Genomic DNA, 12,864 nt, shown 5'->3' on the forward strand with positions numbered 1-12,864 from the left:
GTTGCCGAGTTTAGGTGAGCAGGACCTGATCCTCACCGCGAGGCAGGTCGCCGGATTTGTGCTAAGCTAATAAACTTTTCTCACGCCAATATCTTCTTTCTACTTGATGGTTCATCGATGCACTGCACGACATCACACACATCACTCCCACTATGTACGTCCATGCATGTGAGGCTGGAGCCAGTGCAAAAGCAACGGTTATGTGCTGCACAGCTGCAAAATGAGTTAATTGCATTGTAAGAATAAATTCGAGGCATTACCGTCGATCATCCGAGGACCAAGCAATCACACGAGCACGACACCGAGATTTGTTAACGAGGTTCATCGATATGGCTACATCCCGGGGCAATGACTATGGGCGCTCCTCCCCATGACACCGCTACAATACCGCACCCGGTCGCCCTCGACACCGGCACACGTCGCCGGCTTCCCCTGCGTTCCGGTGCTATTATGTTGGCATAGGTTACATCGTGTGTCTACCCTCGCTATATAAGAGAGGCCTAGGATATAAGTGTCCTATTAGGAGCTAAACATAAACACGTCGCTGATTGTGTAAGAGAACATGGGCTGGATTTTGTGGCAATTTCCGAGGCTAATAAGTGTGACTTTCGTGGGAATGTCCTCGATCACCTATCAGGTGGTTTCGACTACACGTGGCATTCCCTACCAGCACTTGGACGGTTAGGAGGAATCCTACTTGGGATACAGACCACAACCATGGATTTGTTGGCCTTTTCGAGTGGTGAATTTCACATCAAGTTTCACCTACGAAACAAGGCTAATAATTTTACGTGGAGCCTGGTCGCGCTCTATGGGGCTGCCCAAGATGAGCATAAGTCCGCTTTCCTTCGGGAATTGGTGAACCTGGCTAAGGATAATCCATATCCAATGCTTATTGGAGGGGACTTTAATATCCTTAGATATAAGGAAGAGAAAAATAATGATCGTTTTGATGGTCATTGGCCTTTCCTGTTCAATGCTGTGATTGACAGTTTGAATCTTCGGGAAGCCAGTATGTCGGGGCGGCAATTCACTTGGGCCAATAACCGATCTGTGCCGATATATGAGAAACTCGACAGGGTACTCATGGATACCGAATGGGAGTTAAAATATCCCCTGGTAACTGTACGGGACCTTGAGCGTATCAAGGCATTATTAGATCATGCACCCATTATTCTCGATACTAACTCTACAAGCACATCTACACGCCGTCCTTTCAAGTTTGAATTGGGATGGTTTCACAGGGATGACTTTGGAGATATAATCAAGAATATATGGGAGAGGCCCGCCATTGGTCGTACGCCTATTCAGAGATGGAACTTTAAAATTAGGGCCATTAGGCGGTATATCTCTGGATGGGCAAAATGCATCAATGGTTTGTACAAAAAAGAAAAACAACGTCTCTCCACCATCATTGATGACCTCGACAAAATCACAGAGACTCGCATCTTGTCACAACAAGAGATTGAACTAAAAAATCAATCCAACGAGAAGATCGCACGTCTTTTGCAAGAAGAGGAAATCAAATATTACCAACGATCAAAAGCCGACTTTATTTTGAAGGGATACAATAATACATGATACTTTCAATTGGTTGCCAATGGGCGACATAGGAAGAAGTGTATCTTCTCTCTTCAACAAGATGAGGGGCAGATCGAAGGTCAGGCGGAGCTCAAAAATTATATCACTAAGTACTACAAGTCTCTTTTCGGGCCGCCAGATGAAGGCAATTTTACCCTTGATGAGACCCGAACAGATGATATTCCACAAGTCTCGGCAGAAGAAAACAATATCCTTACGGCTCCATTCTCTGAGGAGGAGGTGAAAGCTGCGGTGTTCCAAATGGAACATAACAAAGCTCCAGGCCCTGATGGCTTCCCCGCAGAATTCTATCAGAATTTTTGGGAAGTCATCAAGCTGACCTTTTGGAGTTGTTCAATTTTCTTCATGCCGGCCAACTTGAGCTTTTTAGGCTTAATTTTGGTGAGATTGTGTTGTTGCCGAAAATTAAGGAGGCTGAGAGGATTCAACAATATCGACCCATATGTCTCCTTAATGTCAGCTTCAAGATTTTCACCAAAGTGGCCACTAATCGGCTCAACGCGGTTGCAGACCATGTCGTCCGACCATCTCAAACTACTTTCATGCAAGGAAGAAATATACTCGATGGAGTAGTGATCCTACATGAGACCGTTCATGAGATGCACTAGAAAAACATGAGTGGAGTAGTTCTCAAGATTGATTTTGAAAAGGCCTATGATAAGGTCAAATGGTGTTTCCTTCAACAGGCCCTAAGAATGAAAGGATTCCCCGATAAATGGCGCGAGTGGATCCAAAATTCCGTTACTGGAGGTAGTGTGGCCGTCAAAGTAAATGATGACGTAGGCCATTACTTCCAAACAAAAAAAGGACTACGCCAGGGCGACTCCATATCCCCAATGTTATTTAACATTGTTGCTGATATGTTGGCGGTTCTTATTGAGCGTGCTAAGCAGGATGGTCAGATTGCAGGACTAGTGCCACACCTAGTGGATGGTGGCCTATCCATTTTGCAATATGCCGATGATACAATTCTTTTTATGGAACATGACCTAGACAAGGCTCGAAACCTGAAACTCTTGCTTTCGGCGTTTGAGCAAATGTCGGGCCTTAAAATCAACTTCCATAAAAGTGAATTGTTCTGCTTTGGAGAAGCCATTGAGGCGACAGTTGATTATGCTGACCTGTTTGGTTGTGCACAAGGCCAATTCCCAATTAAATATTTGGGAATTCCAATTCATTACCGTCGTCTCACTAATGCGGAGTGGAAATATGTAGAGGAGCATTTAGGGAAACGATTGAGCAGTTGGAAAGGCAAGTTGCTCTCTGTTGGAGGACGACTGGTCTTGATCAACTCTGTTCTCACAAACATGGTTCTCTATATGTTTTCTTTTTCCAACTCCCAAGAGGGGTCTTGCAAAGACTGGATTATTTCAGTTCCAGATTCTTTTGGCAAGGAGACGATGAAAAGAAAAAATACAGACTGGCAAAATGGAGCGTGGTTTGTAGGCCTAAAGACCAAGGTGGCCTTGGCATTCATGACCTGCAAGTCAAGAATGATGCCTTACTTAGTAAATGGTTGTTCAGACTTCTTACTGAGGATGGTGTTTGGCAAACCCTGCTGCGCAAAAAGTATCTATGCCAAAAAGCTGTGTCTCAGGCCTATTGGAAACCTGGTGATTCACACTTTTGGGCAGGTCTAATGGCGGCAAAGAAACATCTTTTTCGCTTTGGATATTTTGCGATTAAAGACGGGTCTGAGATTCGTTTCTGGGAGGACATCTGGCTAGGCAATGCCAGTCTCCGGGAACAATATCCAGCTTTGCACCGCATTGTTTGCGATAAGAATGAAACTCTTGCGCAGGTGCTCAGTTCCTTTCCACCAGATATTTCTTTCAGGCGGGATTTGATTGGCCCCCGTCTTGTGTCATGGCAACATCTTTTGTCCTGATTGGATACGATTAATCTGACACAAGGACGAGATGTGTTCCGCTGGAACCTCACTGCATCTGGGTCCTTCACAGTCGACTCGATGTACCGTGCGCTCACGCGTTCAGAGGTCCCAGTGGATAATAACAAGAAAATCTGTAGATCGAAGATTCCACTGAAAGTTAAGATCTTCATGTGGTACATTCGGAAGGGAGTGGTGCTAACCAAAGATAACCTTGCTCGTCGCAACTGGCATGGAAGCAAGAAGTGTGGCTTTTGTACTCATGACGAGACAATCAGACACCTCTTTTTTCAGTGCAAGTTTGCACGTTCAACATGGTCAATCCTCCAAATAGCGTCTAATGTTTGTCCGCCCATAGGTGTTGCCAATATGTTTGGTCACTGGCTGGATGGTATTCCTTATAGATTCAAAACGCTAATAAGGGTGGGAGCGTATGCCTTATTATGGTCGCTTTGGCTATGTAGAAATGATCTGATTTTTAATGACAAACACTCTTCTCCTTTGGAGGTTATTTTCCGTTGTACGCAATCTCTTCGTACGTGGTCTATGCTTCACCGTACGGAGTTCCAACCGCTGTTCAAGGCGGTGTGTACGCAATTGGAGCGAGTGGCCATGGAGCTTTTTGCCCAACATGGGTGGCAGCATAACCTCCGTATCGGCCCATCACATCCTTCAACATAGGCATAGTGACGGTCTTATTTGACTCTACTAGTGCCGATATGTCATCTTTTTTATTTTCTTTCAGACTATTTGTGTTTGGCTGTGTGCATCCTAGCTATGCAGAGGTTGGGTGTTACTCATCATGATTTGTATCTTCTTGATGCTATGTTTTGAGTTAATAAAGACGGCATTTATCGAAAAAAATACCAAATTGAGGGATAGGTTTACACAAAACACGCCCGTACAAAATTTTAGCAGAAAACACTGCATGTGGTAAACTTTTTACGTAAACAACGGATTCGTGGATTTGATCGTTCTGAGCATGTTTATGACAAGTGGGTCCCACTTTATACCGACATGCTCTGTAGGAAAAACACACGTCGCCCAGTATCGAGACGTAAGCCGAGTGTCAAAACACGGGTGTTGAGTATATGTGTTATGTGCCTATTTGTGTATCTGGCCCACCTCTTAGTTCCTTGTATAGTTGAGGTCGTGGCCCACCGTTGTACCTCAAATATACGTGCAATTGCACCCGATCAATACATTGTGCAATTCCATCATCATACATGGTATCAGTTTCCGGGTTCTAACCCTAACTTCTGCCCGTCGCCGCCGCGCTCCCACCCTAGCGCCGCCGCCGCCGCGTCATCCCCCTGCTGCAGTCGCGCCTTCTTCTTGGCGCCACCGCCGCCTTCCCTCTCGCCGCCGCCATCGCCCCTCCTTCCATGGTCACCGCTTCCTCTCCCCGCAGCCGCCATACCCCAAGCAGCAGCTGCACCCTAACCCTAGCCTTCACACCATGTCTTCCGTCACCTCATCCGCCTCCAACCCGTTCGCCGACGCCAACCCCCACCCCCCCGATGTCGCCCACATCCGCAACCTCAACATCTATGAGCGGGTTCTGGTCGGCCTTGCTTAGACGGACTCCTCCTACTACTCATGGAAGACGTACTTCTCCCTCATGTTCCGGGAGTCCAACCTCCTTGACCACATGCACGGCTCCGTCGACTCCAGCCTCGTGCCCGCGCATCATGAGTGGTCCACCATTGACGCCATGCTCATCCAGTGCTTCTTCCTCACCATCTCGCCGGACCTGTTTCATACGGTCATGTAGGATGGTGATGACGCCCTCACCGTTTGGACCAAGCCGAACAGACTCTTCACCGACAATCGTCTCCAATGCCGCATTTTTTTGCAGCAAGAGTTTTTTGGGTGCCACCAAGACAACACCTCCGTCGACGACGACTGTCACCGTCTCAAGACTCTCGCTGACGAGCTCGGCGACATCGGTGCGAAGATCGATGACGATCTCCTCCTCAGCACGCTCACCGCCGGCCTCAACTAGGACTTCGGCAACACCGCGGCGAACCTCACGCTCATCCCTGAGCCCTCCTTCGCCAAGTTCGTGGCCTATCTCCGGTTGGAGGAGCGTCGGATGAAGCTAGTCAAGAATCGGGCCATGCACATCGCCCTTGCCAAAGGCACCACCCGCGGTCGTCCTCCACCATCGCCCGCCGCTCCCACCGCTCCTACACAGCCGCGGGGCCCCACGCCTTACCAGTAGCAGCAGTCGCCGCTACTGCCCCTGCCGCCGCCCCCCTACGGCGCGCCCGCCCCGCCCACCCCCTGCTGATCGGCGCCGGGGTGGCTGGCATGGTGGCCAGCAGCAATAGCAGCCGCCCGCGGGCCCCTGCGTCACCAATAGCAGCAGCATACCCCTCCACCATGGGCCGACGATTACAACCCGTGGACCGGCGTTGTCCACACGTACACCATGTCGGTCCCGCGGGCGCCGGCCCCGACTCTTTCAGTGCCGCGCCTTCGGCTACTTCTTGATCTTGCATTGGTTTTTCCCCTGAAAAGGAAAGCGTGATGCAGCAAAGTAGAGATAAGTATTTTCCTCAGTTTAAGAACCAAGGTATCAATCCAGTAGGAGACAACGCACAAATCACCAATACTTACAGAAACAATCAAACAACTTGCACCCAACGTGATAAAGGGGTTGTCAAGCGAAACCCCGATGACAAGCCAAGCAATTGTTTCATACTTTTTATGTTTTCAAACCTTTTCAACTTTCACGCAATACATGAGCGTGAGCCATGGACATAACACTATAGGTGGAATAGAATATGGTGGTTGTGGAGAACACAAAAAGAAGGAGATAGTCTCACATCAACTAGGCGTATCAACGGGCTATGGAGATGCCCATCAATAGATATCAATGTGAGTGAGTAGGGATTGCCATGAAACGGATGCACTAGAGCTATAAGTTTATGAAGCTCAAAAGAAAACTAAGTGGGTGTGCATCGAACTAGCTTGCTCGTGAAGACCTAGGGCAATTTGAGGAAGCCCATCGTTGGAATATACAAGCCAAGTTCTATAATGCAAAATTCCCACTAGTATATGAAAGTGACAACATAGGAGACTCTCTATCATGAAGATCATGGTGCTACTTTGAAGCACAAGTCTTACTTGGCTTGTTTGCTCGTTTACTTAGTTACATTGCCCCTTCTCTCTTTTTTCTCATTTTTTATATTTGTTTGGCTTCTTTGGCCTCCCCCTTTTTTTATCCTCACATGGGACAATGCTCTAATAATGAAAATCATCACACTATTATTTACTTACAATTGAAGAATTACAAGTTGATACTTAGAACAAAATATGACTCTATATGAATGCCTCCGGCGGTGTACGGGGATGTGCAATGAATCAAGAGTGACATGTATGAAAGAATTACGAATGGTGGCGTTGCCATAAATACGATGTCAACTACATGATCATGCAAAGCAATATGACAATGATGGAACGTGTCATAATAAACGGAACGATGGAAAGTTACATGGCAATATATCTCGAAATGGCTATGGAAATGCCATAATAGGTAGGTATGGTGGCTATTTTGAGGAAGGTATATGGTGGGTCTATGGTACCGGCAAAAGTTGTGCGGTACTAGAGAGGCTAGGAATGGTGGAAGGGTGAGAGTGCGTATAATCCATGGACTCAACATTAGTCATAAAGAACTCACATACTTATTGCAAAAATCTATTAGTTATTGAAACGAAGTACTACGCGCATGCTCCTAGGGGGATAGATTGGTAGGAAAAGACCATCGCTCCTCCCCGGCCGCCACTCATAAGGAACACAATCAAAAAATACCTCATGCTCCAACTTCGTTATATAACGGTTCACCATATGTGCATGCTATGTGAGGGAGTCCTGGACTAAGGGGTCCTCGGGCGTCCGGCCTGTTAGCCATGGGCCGAACTGATGGGATGTGAAGATACAAAGAACGAAGACTTTACCCGTGTCCGGATGGGACTCTCCTTGGCGTGGAAGGCAAGCTTGGCGATCAAACATGTAGATTCCTTTCTTTGTAACCGACCTTGTGTAACCCTAGATCCTCCCGGTGTCTATATAAACCGGAGGACTTAGTTCGGAGGGGAGAGACTCATTACCATAGTCATACAGGCTAGACTTCTAGGGTTTAGCCATTACGATCTCGTGATAGATCAACTCTTATAATACTCATATTCATCAAGATCAATCAAGCAGGAAGTAGGGTATTACCTCCATAGAGAGGGCCCAAACCTGGGTAAACATCGTGTCCTCTGTTTCCTGTTACCATCGACCTTAGACGCACAGTTCGGGACCCCCTACCCGAGATTCGCCGGTTTTGACACCGACATTGGTGCTTTAATTGAGAGTTCCACTGTGCCGTCCCCAAAAAGGTTTGATGGCCCCTTCAATCGTCAACAATGATGCTGTCCAAGGAGAAACCTTCCTCCCCTGACAAATCTTCATGTTCGGCGGCTTCGCACTGCGGGCCAACTCGCTTGGCCATCTAGAGCAGATCGATAGCTACGCCCCTGGCCATCAGGTCAGATTTGGAGGCTTGAATTACGTCGCGGACATCTGTGGAGACTTGATATTCGAAGGATTTGAGACCACGGCGACTGCTCCTTGTCGCCCCGATGAACATGACTTAAATCTGTCATTGGACCGCATCCAGGAGATAGGTTCCGTAACTGCTCTGGCCCTAGATCCGGAGCAGACCGCGCCATCTGAGGACGGGAAGCTCAACCCCACCACGGAGGTTACAGATTCCGTGGCGTTGGAGCCGCACATAGACTTAACCTCACATGATATCCGTGACACCAGAACTCCGGACTCGTCTCTAGCTATAAGTTCCGAACCATGGGCATCCGCGGACGCCGAGATTGATCAGTTATCGATCTTCGAATTCAGCGTCGCAGACATCTTCCAGCACACGCCCTTCGGTGATGTGCTAAACCCATTAAAAACCTGTCCTTGGCGGGGGACTCACAGCCGAACTATGTCCGGTTCGAACTAGGGGATGATGATGGAGAATTTTGCTTCCCACCCGCCACCCACTTCATAGCCACTGTCAAGGACTTAACCGCCATGCTTGATTATGGCTCCGAAGACATCGACGTTATAGACGACGATGCCTACGAGGAGCAGGGTCAGAACCCGCCATTTACTAGATGCTGGAAGGCCACTTCTTCGTACAATGTGTACATGGTGGATACACCTAAAGAAACTAATGACGACAACAAAGAAGATACAGTTGAGGATAAACCTCTAGAGACACAGTCCAAACGCTGGCGTCCCCGGCGGCGCTCCAAATCACGTCGTCCAAAAGACAACAATGCTGGCACCGGAGAAAATAATACTCCGGAAGATGCCGAAAATGATGAAGACCCTGTTGAGGCGACTTCCGAACAGGGGGAACCAGGAAACGGGCAAGTTAGCCCTGATAAACAGGCCACACATGACGACTCGGAGGACGACAATTATCTTCCGCTCTCTGAAGACGAGGCAAGCCTCGGCGACAAGGATTTCGTCATGCCAGAGGAACCTTTCGAGCAGAAGCGCTTCAAGCGTTGGCTCATAGCCACAGCAAGAAGCCTGAAAAAGAAACGGCAGCAGCTTCAAGCTGACCAAGATCTGCTCAACGACAGATGGACTGATGTTCTAGCAGCCGAAGAATACGGCCTCAAACTCCCAGCCAAGTGTTACCCGAAGTGCAAACTGCTACCTGAGTTCGATGAGGAGGCACCGAAGTCTGTACCTCCCTCCCCCAATACGGCTAACAGACCACCACGTGGTCGGGAAGAAGCGGCAATTCAAGACGAACGACAGCCTACACCATCGGAGCGTGAAAACAAATATAAAATAGCACGAGATTACACACATGGCCTTCGGCAGAACCTGCACAATAGAGCAGGTCATACCAGATCGATCTATGGATCGCGAGGACGCACCTCAACACGCGATGACGGCTATCTGTTCGGACGTGACGAACCTAGTCACACCTGGGCCAAAAATCGCAGACGAGCTCCATTAGAGATACGTCGCGTCATGGCCCGATATAGAGGTGCCGCACACCCCATTTGCTTCACTGACGAAGTAATGGATCATGAATTCCCAGAAGGGTTTAAGCCCGTAAACATTGAATAATACGATGGAACAACAGATCCCGCGATGTGGATCGAGGATTTCCTTCTCCACATCCATATGGCCCGCGGAGATGATCTTCACGCCGTCAATTACCTCCCGTTAAAACTCAAAGGACCAGCTCGGCACTGGTTAAACAGTCTGCTTGAAAACTCGATTGGCAGCTGGGAGGATCCGGAAGACGCCTTCCGCGACAACTTTCAAGGTACATATGGCTGGCCACCAGATGCCAATGATTTTAGTCACATTGTCCAGCAGCCCGGGAAGTCCGTCAGGAAGCTCTGGACTAGGTTCTTAGTTAAAAAGAACCAAATTTTAGACTGTCCGGACGTAGAAGCCCTAGCGGCCTTCAGACACAGCGTCCGAGATGAATGGCTTGCCCGCCACCTTGGTCAGGAAAAACCAAAATCCATGCCAGCCCTTATGGCTCTGATGACCCGCTTTTGCGCGGGAGAAGACAGCTGGCTCGCTCGTAGACTCAATAGCGCCAGCGACCCGGGCACTTCAGAAGTCCGGGACGGCAATGGGAAGCCACGACGCAACAATAGCAAGCATCGCAATAACAACGAGGAAACACATGACACAGCGGTCAATGCTGGATTCATCGGCCCTAGACCCGGCCAACGAAAAAAGCCATTCACAGCAAATAGGGACGGACCATCCAATTTAGACAAGATATTGGATAGGCCCTGCCAGATTCATGGCCACCCCAACAAACCAGCTAATCACACCAACAGAAGCTGTTGGGTTTTCAAACAGGTCGGCAAGTTAAATGTCGAACACAAGGGGAAGAGGCCGCCAGGCGATAGCGGCGGCGAAGAGACACACCAACCGAACACCGGGGGACAGAAGCAGTTTCCTCCCGAAGAAAAAACAGTAAACATGGTATATGTCACATACATCCCTAGAGGTGAATGCACGAAAAACTCCCCCCGTACAGAAGACCATACCGCGGATACCTCAGCCGAACTACAAAGCGGCCTCATCTCACCACATACCTCATCGCCATTGCGCCGCCGGTCTCTGTTCAACATGACTGATCAATGTCCATACTGGACTAGCAATTCAGCTTCCGCTGGTCGCCTAATATGCCTGCGAAGTCGGTACCGCGCATACATAATTATGCACTTAAAATACCATGGGCATCAACAGAAGCGCAATAAGGATGGGCCGACAAGTACTCCCATATACTCCCTTGTTTTTCTAACCATCTTCCTTTTATTTTTTTAGTTTTACTATCCTCTCTACAGATGGCTCAAAGGCTGGTCACCCACGGACTCTATCGGAGTTCGGGTTCATACACTCATCCAAAAGTCATTCCCGTCAAGGAGTACCCTAACCGAGGAAAGGCGACGCAGACGTGCGACAGGAGGTCCAAAATAACTTTTTGTAGACCACACTCAGTATTTCTAGCCTGTAGAGTGCCTTTATCCTCAGCCCTCGACCCTTGGCATGTAAAATAGCCAGGGTGTGGCTTTGTTATCTATATAAACGATTGGCACATCACTCAGATCCCAGTAAAAATAATCTGCTCTTTTCTATTGAACCGAGTTTTGCCCTTACGGTCGTTTCAAACTTACACCTCGGCACAACTTGCCAGGGGCTCGGTATGGGAACAACCAAGTTGCCGACAAGACCGAACAACTCTATAGCATACTTCGGCGTCACGAGTTTTGGCCTTATATGCATCAGCTCCGAATCATGTCTTGGGTCAGAAGTTGGGTTGCCTGGCTCCTGTGCTTGCTACCCTACGTTCCGCTCTATAGGCTAGGGTAGTAAAGGGAGAACTACTGTGATTCTGCTTCCAGTTCACCTGGTTAAGCACATCAGTAGAGAAAGCCGAAAACTGACTGTCATGATGCGGCGAGAGCTGATCAACCATTCGATGACTTATTGGAATCTTTCGCGATTCCCTCCGTGTCACACGAAGGACCTCTTTCCGGTCAAATATGTAAACGCATCATATGAGAATAAGCCGCATACGTACCAGGGGCTATATCGTAGACCCACCATAAAAATCCAATGGCCAAGTGAAAGTGTCAACGCCCTATAGTCTGATTGCCTGGTTCGCCGCATTGACACCTCCTTCACGGACCAAGACATTGGGTCAAGAGTGATCAGATGCTTTTCCGAACACCCCCATACTTCCTACGAGGGGGCTGAAGCTGACGACTGGAAAACTTTCAGATCATATACAAATGGCCGCACAAGAGGAACAAAAAAGCCTTCAGGCAAAACTAAAATATAGTTTGATTATAAAAATGGTCTTCTACAATTCGCATACACTTCAATCGAATATTATGTCTTTCGAACATTGACCCTCTGTCAAGCGGGCTGCCTCTAAGACATCCACAAAATAATGCTCCGCTGCGTGATGGTCCTTGCCCTTGGGTGGACTCTTCGCAGCAACATCAATGGCCTTCATCTTCCCCCAGTAAGTCATGACACGGGCAAAGGCCATCCGTGCACCTTCAATGCACGCCGACCGCTTAACGACTTCGATACGCGGCACCGCATCAGCAAGCCGCTGCACCAAGCCGAAGTAGCTATTCGGAATAGGCTTAGTCGGCCACAGCCGGATTATGACGTTCTTCATGGCAGCACCGGATATCCTGTGAAGCTCGGCCCATTGGGACATATGTTCATTCAGCAGTAGAGGGCGCTTTGATGCACCAAACTGTGACCAGAAAAGCTTCTCCGTTGCATATCCCTCTTGCGCTTGGTAAAACTGCGTCGCATCGGAAGAACTCTTCGGCAAGTCCAAAAACACGTCTGGAGAACTCCACACTTGGTTAAGCTGAGCATAATCCGGATCGCCGAACTTAGTCTGTAATAAAAAGGGCTTACCAGCCGCGATCTCCCCATCTTGCTGGATCTCCTCATGGGCCGCTCTATATGCGGACCGAGCTTCTTTCGCCTCCCGCAAGGCCTTGTCAAGATCAGCCATTTTGGCTTCATTCTCCTTCTCAAGGAATTCATAGCGGCTAGCAGCATTTTTTAGTTCGAGCACCATCGTGGAGATTTTCTCCTTGTCTTGGTGCCGGGCAGCTTGTTCGGCCTTTAACTCGGTCGATGCCTTTTCGGCAGCCGCATTACTAAACCGGGCCTGCTCCTTGGCCCGAGCTAGCTCCGCCCGAAGAATTTCAACAGCGGCGGCACCATCTGCAGCCATACATATCCCAGTCTACAATTTTCAGCGTCATGCTTATATTACAAACACGTATGTGTAATGACTG

This window comes from Triticum aestivum, chromosome 5D (genome assembly GCF_018294505.1).
Source record: "Triticum aestivum cultivar Chinese Spring chromosome 5D, IWGSC CS RefSeq v2.1, whole genome shotgun sequence".
NCBI classification, from domain to species: domain Eukaryota; kingdom Viridiplantae; phylum Streptophyta; class Magnoliopsida; order Poales; family Poaceae; genus Triticum; species Triticum aestivum.